The following is a 13047-nucleotide window of genomic DNA, read 5'->3' as shown; positions in this document are numbered from 1 at the left end:
ATTCTTCCGGCGGACAAGGGTTCCACGACCGTGGTACTTGATCGTCAGGAGTATGTGGCTGAGGGACTGCGTCAGCTTTCAGACAACACCACATACAAATTTTGCCAAGGTAACCCCATTCCCGATGTCCAGGCGGAGCTTCAAGGAATCCTCAGAACCTTAGGCCCCCTGCAAAACCTTTCACCTGACTCCATCAACCTCCTGACCCCACCGACACCCCGCACCCCTACCTTCTACCTTCTTCCTAAAATCCACAAACCCAATCATCCCGGCCGCCCCATTGTAGCTGGTTACCAAGCCCCCACAGAACGTATCTCTGCCTACGTAGATCAACACCTTCAACCCATTACATGCAGTCTCCCATCCTTCATCAAGGACACCAACCACTTCCTTGAACGCCTGGAATCCTTACCCAATCTGTTACCCCCGGAAACCGTCCTTGTAACCATTGATGCCACGTCCTTATACACAAATATTCCGCACGTCCAGGGCCTCGCTGCAATGGAGCATTTCCTTTCACGCCGATCACCTGCCACCCTACCTAAAACCTCTTTCCTCATCACCTTAGCCAGCTTCATCCTGACCCACAACTTCTTCACTTTTGAGGGCCAGACATACCAACAATTAAAGGGAACAGCCATGGGCACCAGGATGGCCCCCTCGTACGCCAACCTATTCATGGGTCGCTTAGAGGAAGCCTTCTTGGTTACCCAAGTCTGCCAACCCAAAGTTTGGTACAGATTTATTGATGACATCTTCATGATCTGGACTCACAGTGAAGAAGAACTCCAGAATTTCCTCTCCAACCTCAACTCCTTTGGTTCCATCAGTTTCACCTGGTCCTACTCCAAATCCCATGCCACTTTCCTTGACGTTGACCTCCACCTGTCCAATGGCCAACTTCACACGTCCGTCCACATCAAACCCACCAACAAGCAACAGTACCTCCATTATGACAGCTGCCACCCATTCCACATCAAACGGTCCCTTCCCTACAGCCTAGGTCTTCGTGGCAAACGAATCTGCTCCAGTCCGGAATCCCTGAATCATTACACCAACAACCTGAAAACAGCTTTCGCATCCCGCAACTACCCTCCCGACCTGGTACAGAAGCAAATGACCAGAGCCACTTCCTCGTCCTCTCAAACCCAGAATCCCCCACAGAACCACCACAAAAGTGCCCCACTTGTGACAGGATACTTTCCGGGACTGGACCAGACTCTGAATGTGGCTCTCCAGCAGGGATACGACTTCCTCAAATCCTGCCCTGAAATGAGATCCATCCTTCATGAAATCCTCCCCACTCCGCCAAGAGTGTCTTTCCGCCGTCCACCTAACCTTCGTAACCTGTTAGTTCATCCCTATGAAATCCCCAAACCACCTTCCCTACCCTCTGGCTCCTATCCTTGTAACTGCCCCCGATGCAAAACCTGTCCCATGCACCCTCCCACCACCACCTACTCCAGTCCTGTAACCCGGAAGGTGTACACGATCAGAGGCAGAGCCACGTGTGAAAGCACCCACGTGATTTACCAACTGACCTGCCTACACTGTGATGCATTCTATGTGGGAATGACCAGCAACAAACTGTCCACTCGCATGAATGGACACAGGCAGACAGTGTTTGTTGGTAATGAGGATCACCCTGTGGCTAAACATGCCTTGGTGCACAGCCAGCACATCTTGGCACAGTGTTACACCGTCCGGGTTATCTGGATACTTCCCACCAACACCAACCTATCCGAACTCCGGAGATGGGAACTTGCCCTTCAGTATATCCTCTCTTCTCGTCATCCGCCAGGCCTCAATCTCCGCTAATTTCAAGTTGCCGCCACTCATACCTCACCTGTCTTTCAACAACTTCTTTGCCTCTACACTTCTGCCTCGACTGACATCTCTGCCCAAACTCTTTGTCTTTAAATATGTCTGCTTGTGTCTGTATGTGTGGATGGATATGTACGTGTGTGCGAGTGTATACCTGTCCTTTTTTCCCCCTAAGGTAAGTCTTTCCGCTCCCGGGATTGGAATGACTCCTTACCCTCTCCCTTAAAACCCACTTCCTTTCGTCTTCCCCTCTCCTTCCCTCTTTCCTGATGAGGCAACAGTTTGTTGCGAAAGCTTGAATTTTGTGTGTATGTTTGTGTTTGTTTGTGTGTCTATCGACCTGCCAGCGCTTTTGTTCGGTAAGTCACCTCATCTTTGTTTTTATATATAATTTTTCCCACGTGGAATGTTTCCTTCCATTATATAGAGTATGTAATACATTATATAATTTTTTCATGCATCTGGCACGTATATCAATGTTTTGCTATTATTCCGGCGGCCTCGCGTGATAATGTTGACAACGGATGCCGACAATCGTGTGTGAGACGTTGGCATTAGCAATCACGCGACAATGCAAATTTTTTGTCATGAAATCTTCGTTTTACGAGGAATCCCCAGTGGCTAAAAAACGGAGTGTTACTGCCAACTGATCCTCTGGTGGAATCGCTTCCCGAAAGTTTGTGTTGGTTTTGGACACAAGAGGAGCCACAAGTGATAACAAACCGCGGAAATCCTGCATACTCATCCTAACATAATTTCTAAAATATGCGCCATCCTCTAGCGTTAATTCGCGAGGAACTCTCTGTGCCACCATCTAAGCTTCCTCCGCCTTTTCTTCCTATCATCTTCCAAAAGAGCAAGTGTATCAGCACATAAAAATGTGAAATCTTCCAAATCGTCGTCGGAAGCTATCGCACAGTGATACATACCAACCAGTGTAAACGCACGCTCATACATGTATGAGGTTGATACTTGTCAACTCATAAAAGTCGCGATACATGTCGCAAAGTCGCATAAACATGTATCTCATACACGTGCCGATACAAATCGCAGTGTAAACGCACCTTAAAAGTGATTGCTTTGTGTATTTTGCTAGTTTCTGCTCGTTCTATAAAGAATTTTCTTAAATTGTCTACCTGTCCATAATGTAGGTTTTTTTATGTCGATAAATCCCCTTCCTCCTTCCTTTCTGCTTAATGTTAATCTTTCTGTTGCTGAATGTATGTGATGTATTCTGTATTTGTGGCATTGTGATCGTGTAAGTGTGTCAAGTGCTTCTAGGTCTGTGTTTCTCCATTACACTACTCCAAATGAGTAGGTCAATATTGGTATAGCATAAGTATTTATAGCTTTTGCCTTGTTTCTTGCTGTCAGTTATGTTTTCAGTGTTTTTGTTAGTCTGTCTATATTTTTCTTTTAGTTCTTCTTTAATATTTGTATTATCTATTCCTATTTTTTGTCTGTATCCTAGATATTTATAGGCATCTGTTTTTTCCATTCTACACAGTCGCTGTGGTTATCCAATATGTAATCTAGAATGAGATTTTCACTCTGCAGCAGAGTGTGCGCTGATGTGAAACTTCCTGGCAGATTAAAACTGTGTGCCGGACCGAGACTCGATCTCGGGACCTTTGCCTTTCACGGGCAAGTGCTCTACCAACTGAGCTACCCAAGCATGACTCACACCCCATCCTCACAGCTTTACTTCTGCCAGTACCTCGCCTCCTACCTTCCAAACTTTACAGAAGCTCTCCTGCGTACCTTGCAGAACTAGCACTCCTGAAATATCCCCCTGCGGGTCCGGGGTAAGAATAGGCCCGAGGTATTCCTGCCTGTCGTAAGAGGCGACTAAAAGGAGTTTCAACTGTTTCGGCCTTTCATGTGATGGTCCCCCTTGGGGTTTGACCTCCATTTTTCAAAATTCTACACAAGTACGAGCCTTTTGGGGAAGGAGGCCTTACGTGGTGTCTCACTGGTCCTCAGTGCACTAAGACCTTGGCACTCAGCATTGTAATGGCGTTGTCACCAAACCCACTATTCCTCAAATTGGGCCTAAAAGCCTGATGGGTTGCACAAGTTATGCCCATAGTGCATCCCCATCTGCACCTACGATCATGATGGACTTTCCATGGCACCCGAAATCCAGCACAGTAGCCAGCCCGTTGTGGTGGGGTCGTCATGTACCCTCTAGGTTGTAGCCCCCTGACAACACAGGGATCGTACTGCCGATACCTGAGCTACACCCTCCCCACGTCAGCCAAGGAGTAGATGCCCGTCTCCTTGGGGCATCAGGACTCCCGGCAACGGTCATCCTGCCAGGTGGCCCTTGCTGAGGCTGGGTGGCGCCCGTGGGGAGAGCCCTTGGTCGGAGTGGGTGGTATCGGGGCGGACGTTTCGCAGATGAAACGTCAACATGTATTGGGTCGCTATGTGGCCGAGTCTTTTAAAAAGAAAGGTACTGTCTCTGGTTCTGGTTCTCCTGCCCTTTCCCCCTTGGCCACTCCCTGGGAGGAACGACAGGCCCGCCGGCTTGGGGCGAAGTACTTCCCCCGCTATTTAGTCTGTTCTCGGACCGATGGGGGGACGTTCGCCAATCCCATGTTCTTAGTCCAGCACATCGAGGACATGTTCGGGGAAATCGAGGCTCTCAGTAAAATGCGTTCGGGGTCCATTCTTATAAAGACCACCTCCGCCACTCAGTCGGCGGCGCTCCAGGCGTGCGACCGACTAGGGGACATCCCAGTGCCCATTGTCCCGCATCTGGCACTGAATAGGACGCAGGGGGTTATTTTTCATCGGGACCTCCTGCTGCAATCTGATGAGGAGCTCAGGGCCAGCCTGGAGCGCCGAGGCGTGCATTTCGTCCGGCGAGTTCAGCGCGGCCCCAAAGACCGTCGCATCGACACCGGGGCCTTTATCCTCGCCTTCGAGGGGGACGTTCTCCCGGAGAAGGTAAAGGTGATGTGCTACCGGTGCGACGTGCGACCTTACGTCCCGCTTCCTATGCGCTGCTTTCGGTGTTTGTGCTTTGGGCACATGTCATCACGGTGTGAGGCTGAGCCCCTTTGTGGCGATTGTGGACGTCCTCTTCGTGAGGAACATACATGCACCCCACCACCTCGGTGCGTCAATTGTCCTGGCATCCACTCGCCTAGATCTTCAGACTGCCCCGCGTATCAGATGGAGAAGAAGATTCAAGAATTAAAAACTTTGGATCGCCTCTCTTATTCTGAGGCCAGGAAGAAGTATGACCGCCTCCATCCCGTGACGTTGACAACTTCGTTTGCCTCAGTCGTGTCCACTCCTTCCACAGTATCCTCACCCCTATCCTGTCCCCCCTCCACCTCCTCACCCTATCCGGGGTCTATGCCTCCGCCTCCCAAATCCCTCCCTTCCAAATCCCCCTGCCCCCTCTGCCCCAGGGGCCACCCTTCCTCCTCCTCCCCCTCCGCCGCCTGAGCAGCGATCCTCTTCTCAGGCGCCCATCGGGGAAACGTTCCAGACCCCGGCTTCCGAGTTCCGGCGTTCCAAAACGGACCCCGCGCGTGAGAACCTTCTTCGGGTCCAGCCCACCATCCCCATGCCTCATCGGACTTCCCAGAAGGCCTCCAAGAAGAAGTCTTTATCCCCTCTCCACCCCGGCGCGTTTCGTCTGACGCTCCATCCGTGAGTCGCTGCTCCCGGCCGTCCTCAGTTTCGCCGGGACGCTCTTCTGCCAGGCACTCAGCTGGCCTCTTGTCGGCGAATGATGCTGCCCCTCCTACGCAACCCGGGAAAGCGGCCGCAGCTGGCGACGACTCGATGGAACAGGATCCGCCTCCCGCCGGTTGTAGTGTTGTTCCCTCGAAACCTGGCCCTCCGCGGCCGTCGAGGTGACCAGCTCTTCACCCGTTTCGTTCCCCCTTTTTTCTGACTAGTGATGGCTTTGTTACATTGGAACATCAGAGGTATTCGATCTAACCGGGAGGAATTACAACTGCTCCTCCGCCTGCACTGTCCGCTTGTCCTCGGTCTCCAGGAAACCAAGTTGCGCCCAACTGACCGTATTGCTTTTACCCACTTTACATCGGAGCGGTCTGACCTCACCCCTGTGGACGGTATTCCAGCTCATGGTGGGGTCATGTTGCTCGTTCGGGACGATGTGTATTACCATCCCATCCCATTGACCACCCCACTCCAAGCAATAGCTGTCCGTATTACTCTTTCTGCCTTTACTTTTTCCGTTTGTACCGTCTACACTCCGTCATCATCCGCAGTTAGTTGGGCTGACATGATGCACCTAATTGTTCAGCTTCCTCCGCCGTTTTTATTGTTTGGCGACTTCAATACTCATCATCCCCTTTGGGGCTCTCCTGCATCCTGTCAAAGAGGCTCACTCTTGGCGGATGTCTTCAACCATCTCAATCTTGTCTGCCTCAATACTGGCGCCCCAACTTTCCTCTCGGACTCTACTCATACCTACTCCCACTTGGACCTCTCGATCTGTTCTACCACTCTTGCCCGTCGGTTTGAGTGGTATGTTCTTTCTGACACCTATTCGAGCGACCACTTCCCCTGTGTCGTTCGTCTCCTGCACCACACCCCATCCCCACGTCCTTCGAGCTGGAACATACCGAAAGCTGACTGGGGACTTTACTCCTCCCTGGCGACCTTTCCGGACCACGATTTTCTCAGTTGTGACAGTCAGGTCGAATACCTCACGGCTGTTATCATCAATGCTGCTGAACGTTCCGTTCCTCGTACTACCTCTTATTCACGTCGCGTTTCCATCCCCTGGTGGAATGAGGCTTGTAGAGATGCTGTCCGTGCCCGACGGCGTGCTTTACGCACCTTTCGCCGCCATCCTACGTTGGCGAATTGTGTTGGATACAAACGACTCCGAGCGCAATGCCGTAGAGTCATCAAAGACAGCAAAAAGGCTTGTTGGGCCTCTTTCATCAGCTCCTTTAACAGTTTTACTCCCTCTTCTGTCGTCTGGGGTGGCCTGCGCCGGCTGTCGGGCATTAAGGCCCACTCCTTGGTACCTGGCCTGACTTCAGGTCATGAGGTCCATGTTGATCCTGTGGATGTCTCCAACGCCTTCGGCCGCTTTTTCGCGGAGGTTTCAAGCTCCACCCATTACCACCCTGGAAAATTATAATGCCCCCTTTACTATGCGGGAACTCGAATGTGCACTTGCGCTGTCCCGGTCCTCTGCTCCGGGACCAGATGCCATTCACGTTCAGATGCTGGCCCACCTTTCTCCGGCAGGCAAAAGCTTCCTTCTTCGTACCCACAATCACGTCTGGACCGAAGGTCAAGTCCCCATGCATTGGCGTGACGCCGTCGTTGTTCCTATACCCAAACCCGGGAAGGATAGACACCTTCCTTCTAGTTACCGCCTCATTTCTCTTACAAGCTGTGTCTGTAAGGTGACGGAGCGCATGGTTAACGCTCGGTTAGTTTGGATTCTTGAATCTCGACGGCTACTTACCAATGTTCAATGCGGCTTTCGTCGCCGTCGCTCCGCTGTTGACCACCTTGTGACCTTGTCGACATTTATCATGAACAACTTTTTGCGAAAGCGCCAAACGGTAGCCGTGTTCTTCGATTTGGAGAAGGCTTATAATACCTGTTGGAGAGGAGGTATCCTCCGCACTATGCACAGGTGGGGTCTACGCGGTCGTCTGCCCCTTTTTATTGATTCCTTTTTAACAGATTGAAAGTTTAGGGTAGGTGTGGGTTCCGTATTGTCCGATGTCTTCCTCCAGGAGAACGGATTGCCTCAGGGCTCCGTCTGGAGCGTAGCCCTTTTTGCCATAGCGATCAATCCAGTTATGGATTGCATTCCACCTAATGTCTCAGGCTCTCTTTTTGTCGATGACTTCGCGATCTACTGCGGTGCGCAGAGAACATGCCTCCTGGAGCGTTGCCTTCAGCGTTGTCTAGACAGCCTCTACTCATGGAGAGTGGCAAATGGCTTCCGGTTCTCTGAAGAGAAGATGGTTTGCATCAACTTTTGGCGATATAAAGCATTCCTTCTGCCATCCTTACATCTCGGTCCCGTTGTTCTACCATTCGTGGAAACAACTAAGTTTCTAGGGCTCACACTGGACAGGAAACTTTGTTGGTCTCCGCACGTCTCTTATTTGGCTGCCCGTTGTACACGTTCCCTTAATGTCCTCAGAGTTCTTAGTGGTTCATCTTGGGGAGCGGATCGCACTGTCCTGCTTCGCTTGTATCAGTCCATAGTCCGATCAAAGCTGGATTATGGGAGCATCGTCTACTCGTCTGCTCGGCCATCCCTCTTACGCCGTCTCAACTCCATCCACCCTTGGGGGTTACGTCTTGCGACCGGAGCATTCTACACTAGTCCCGTCGAGAGTCTTTATGCTGAAGCTGCCGAATTACCATTGACCTATCGGCGTGATGTACTGCTTTGTCGGTATGCCTGCTGGCTGTTGTCAATGCCCGACCACCCCTCTTATCAGTCCTTCTTCACCGATTCTCTCGACTGTCAGTATGGGTTATATGTGTCTGCCCTGCTGCCCCCTGGAGTCCGCTTTCGTCGCCTGCTTTGACAATTGGATTTGGCCCTCCCTACCACCTTCAGAGAGGGTGAGAGCCCGACACCACCGTGGCTCCAGGCTCCGGTTCATATCTATCTCGACCTCAGCTCGCTCCCGAAGGAGGGTACTCCGGCTGCAGTGTATTGCTCACGGTTTGTCGAACTTCGTGCGCGACTTGCCAGTCACACCTTTATTTACACTGATGGCTCCAAAACTGACGATGGTGTCGGCTGTGCCTTTGTCGTCGGGGCCGGCACCTTTAAATACCGGCACCTCGACCAGTGTTCCAGCTTTACGGCCGAGCTTTTTGCTCTCCATCTGGCCGTTCAGTATGCCCGCCGCCACCGCCATTCATCGTATGTACTCTGCTCTGATTCACTCAGTGCTCTTCAGAGCCTTGGAGCTCCATATCCGGTCCATCCCTTGGTGCAACGGATCCAGCAGTCCCTCCATTCTTCTGCTGCTGATGGCTCTCCTGTAAGCTTTCTGTGGGTTCCTGGCCATGTAGGAGTGCCTGGGAATGAGGCTGCTGATGCTGCAGCCAAGGCTGCAGTCCTCCTGCCTCGGCCAGCCTCCCATTGTGTCCCGTCCTCTGACATTAGTGGGGTTGTTTGTAAGAGGCTTGTGTCTTTGTGGTGGGATACTTGGTCATCACTTCAAGGAAACAAGCTCTGGGCAGTAAAACCGTTCCCAACTGCTTGGACAACCTCCTCCCGACCATCTCGGCGAGAAGAGGTCCTTCTGACCAGGTTGCGGATTGGGCATTGCCGGTTTAGCCACCGCTACCTGCTCTCCGGTGACCCAGCCCCGCAGTGCCCTTGTGGTCATGCATTAACAGTGCGCCATGTTTTATTGTCATGTCCCCGTTTTAGTCAATCTTGTGTTGTCCTGTCTCTGCCATCTACTTTACAGGATATTTTAGCTGATGACGCTCGAGCAGCTGCTCGTGTTCTTCGTTTCGTTACTTTGACTGGCTTGTCCAAAGACATCTAACTCCTTCACTTATTTTATCTGCATTTCTGTAAGAACTTTCTGGTGTCTCCCTCCCTTGAGTTTTACTAGATTCTATGTGCTCTAACAATTGTGACTGGGCGCTAATGACCTCAGTAGTTGAGCGCCCTTAACACACCCCCCCCCCCCCCCCCCCCCCAAAAAAAAAAAAAAAAAAAAACCACTCTTGAAATATCCTTTCTTACTGGCGGAAGTAAAGCTGTGAGGACAGGACGTGAGTCGTGCTTGGGTAGCTCAGTTCGTAGAGCACTTGCCCGCGAAAGGCAAAGGTCCTGAGTTCGAGTCTCGGTCCAGCTCACAGTTTTAATCTGCCAGGAAGTTTCAATATGTAATGTTATTGTTTAGTGTGTTTTCCCTTGACTATGCTATTTTTCTTACATTTGTCTGTTCCAAATGCTGAATACTTCTGTTATCTTTAGTAATTGGTTGAGTTGTTGATTTGTTGCTGCCAGTAGTTTTAGATCATCCATGTATAGCAATTGCGTGATTTTGTGCTGGTATGTTCCAGTAATATTATATCCATAATTTGTATTATGAAGCATGTTGGATAGTGGGTTCAGAGCAAAGCAGAACCAGAAAGGACTTAATGAGTCTCCTTGGTATATTCCACGCTTAATCTGTATTGGCTGTGATGTGATATTATTTGAATTTGTTTGGATATTAAGTGTGGTTTTCCAATTTTTCATTACTATGTTTAGGAACTATCAATTTAGGATCTACTTTGTATATTTCCAATATTTGTAGTAACCATGAGTGGGGTACACTATCAAAAGCTTTTTGGTAATCAATGTATGCGTAGTGTTGCGACCTTTGTTTAGTTTTAGCTTGATATGTCACCTCTGCATCTATTATCAGTTGCTCTTTACATCCTCGTGCTCCTTTGCAACAGCCTTTTTGTACTTCATTTATAATTTTGTTCTGTGTTGTATGTGTCATTAATTTCTGTGTAATGACTGAAGTTAATATTTTGTATATTGTTGGTAGGCATGTTATGGGGCGATATTTAGCTGGGTTTGCTGTGTCTGCTTAATCTTTAGGTTTCAGATAAGTTATTCCTTGCGTAAGTGTATCAGGGACTGTGTATGGGTCTGCAATGTAACTGTTAAATAATTTATATCTAAAAACAAAGATGATGTAACTTACCAAACGAAAGCGTTGGCATGTTGATAGACACACAAACACACACACGAAATTCAAGCTTTTGCAACCAATGATTGCTTCGTCGGGAAAGAGGGAAGGAGACGGAGAGACGAAAGGATGTGGGTTTTAAGGGAGAGGGTAAGGAGTCATTCCAATCCTGGGAGCGGAAAGACTTACCTTAGGGGGAAAAAAGGACAGGTATACACTTGCGCGCGGGCGCGCACACACACACACACACACACACATATATATATATATATATATATATATATATATAGACATTCTGCTTGTGTCTATATATATATATATACAAGCAGAATGTCTGCTTGTGTCTGTATATATGTGTGTGTGTGTGTGTGTGTGTGTGTGTGTGTGTGTGTGTGTGTGTGTGTGCGTGCGCGTGCGCTCCCATGCGCGTGTATACCTTTCCTTTTTTTCCCCTAAGGTAAGTCTTTCCACTCCCGGGATTGGAATGATTCCTTACCCTCTCCCTTAAAACCCACATCCTTTCGTCTTTCCATCTCCTTCCCTCTTTCCTGATGAAGCAACCATTGGTTGCGAAAGCTTGAATTTCGTGTGTGTGTGTTTGTGTTTGTTTGTAGTCTATCAACATGCCAACGCTTTCATTTGGTAAGTTACATCATCTTTGTTTTTAGGTATATTTTTCCCATGTGGAATGTTTCCCTCTATTATATTCATCTTGTTAAATAATTTAGTTAGATGTGAATGTGTTGAGGTGAACTTCTTTAGCCAGAAATTTGCTATTTTATCTTTTCCAGGGGCTTTCCAATTGTGCGTTGAATTAATTGCTTGGGTGACTTCATGTTGCAAAATTATCACTTCAGGCATTTATGGTATCATCTTGTATGTGTCTGTTTCTGCTTGTATCCACCGTGCATGTCTTATGTTGTATCGGGTTTGACCATATGTTGCTCCAGAAGTGTTCCATGTCTGTTATGTTTGGTGGATTGTCTATTTTAATGTGTGTGTTATGTATTGTCTGGTAAAATTTCTTTTGGATGTTGTTGAATGTTTGGTTTTGTTTCCTTCTATTTTCACTTTTTTTGTTTCTTCTAAGTCGTTTGGCCAATGCTTGTAATTTCTGCTTTTTTTCATCCAATTGCTCTATCGCTTCTTGTTGTGAGATTTTACCTAGCCTTTTACGTTTTTTGTCTGATATTTCATTTCTTATAAATTGTGTTAGCTGTCCGATGTCTTTTCTCAGTTTTTCTATTCTGATCTGTAGCCTGTGTTACCACGCTGGTTTTGTGGGTTTCTTCTGTGTGTTGCTTGGTTCTGATCTCTGCCTAGTGTGTATATTTAGTGTAGTGAGTGCTCCTATATAAACCAGTAGTTGTAACTCTTCCATAGTTGTATTCTCATTTATTTTGTTGTGTATGATTGTGTTGATAGTTGTTATTGTTGTTTCGACTTGTGGGTTATTTGGTGGTCTATGCAAGAATGGTCTAATGTGTCTTTGTATTCGATGTATGTCAGCTGAAATTTTTCTTCTATATGTAACGTGTGTCATTTCGTGTTCTATTTGTGCTTGTTCTGGTGGCTGTCTTAAGATTTCGTTTTCCTCTGATTGTTTACTTGATGCGTGTTGTCCTTTGTTTGTTTGCTCTGGGATGTTTGAGTCCATTACTGTATTTTCTTCTTCTTCTTCTTCTTCTTCTTCTTCTGATTGCACATTATTTTGTTCCAGTATTTGTTGTACTTGTTGTTTCATGTTTTCTAATTCTGACTGGGATATCCTGTTTTTTTTTATTAGTATTATTACACAGATCTGATCAGCTAGTCGTTGTTCTGTTAAAAATGTTAGTTCTGGGTATCTGGTAATAAATGTTGTGTATACTTGTGATCTGTATCAGGTTGTGATGGTTCCTAAGTTTGTTGCTTGGTAATAACAGAACATGAGGTGTCAGTTAACTTCATCTGACCATCTCATCCTCTGTCTTTGTTTTCCTTCTAGAATGGTTGCAGGAAGCATATCCTGCAAAACACCTCTATTTGGATTTAAATCATTTTCCGTGTGGCTAGCAGTGTCGTTACCATTGTGAACGGGCATAGGGTTCAAGCGTCGTCCCCGACCATGACAGCGCTTGTCCGAGGCTTCATTAGTTCTGTCCTGAACCAACTAATCACACTAAAAGGGGGGTTAGCCCTATTAGTGGTTTGTTCTTTTCGTCGCCTTTTATGACTGGCAGAACATACCAGAGGCCTATTCTTTTCTCGGGCCTCCAAGGGGTATCTATTATTATTATTATTATTATTTCCCATTTAATTTCTCTATTGACATTCTGTTCTACTTAGGGATTAATGTAGAATGTTAACATGATAGGTTGTATTCTCATTGTTAAAGTTAATTCACTAATAATCCTTAAAGTAGCAGAATATGGTGAAATGATGTACTGGCATTGCGATATGTTCTCTGTACACGGTTAGCCCACCAGAAATTATATGTAATTTCTTCCACTCCAGAATTTATTGAGGTGGTCTGGTAAATATATAAGACAAAAGT

General features: G+C 47.8%; 1 protein-coding gene across 3 annotated transcripts in view; it reads left to right on the top strand.

Annotated features, from left to right (window-relative positions):
* The window catches only part of LOC126457991 (axin), a 288275-nt gene that overhangs the window by 199709 nt on the left and 75519 nt on the right, over positions 1-13047 (top strand). The window lies entirely within an intron of this gene.

Source organism: Schistocerca serialis, chromosome 2, assembly GCF_023864345.2.
Source record: "Schistocerca serialis cubense isolate TAMUIC-IGC-003099 chromosome 2, iqSchSeri2.2, whole genome shotgun sequence".
Lineage (NCBI taxonomy): Eukaryota > Metazoa > Arthropoda > Insecta > Orthoptera > Acrididae > Schistocerca > Schistocerca serialis.
This window is presented reverse-complemented; position numbering and strand designations above follow the sequence as displayed.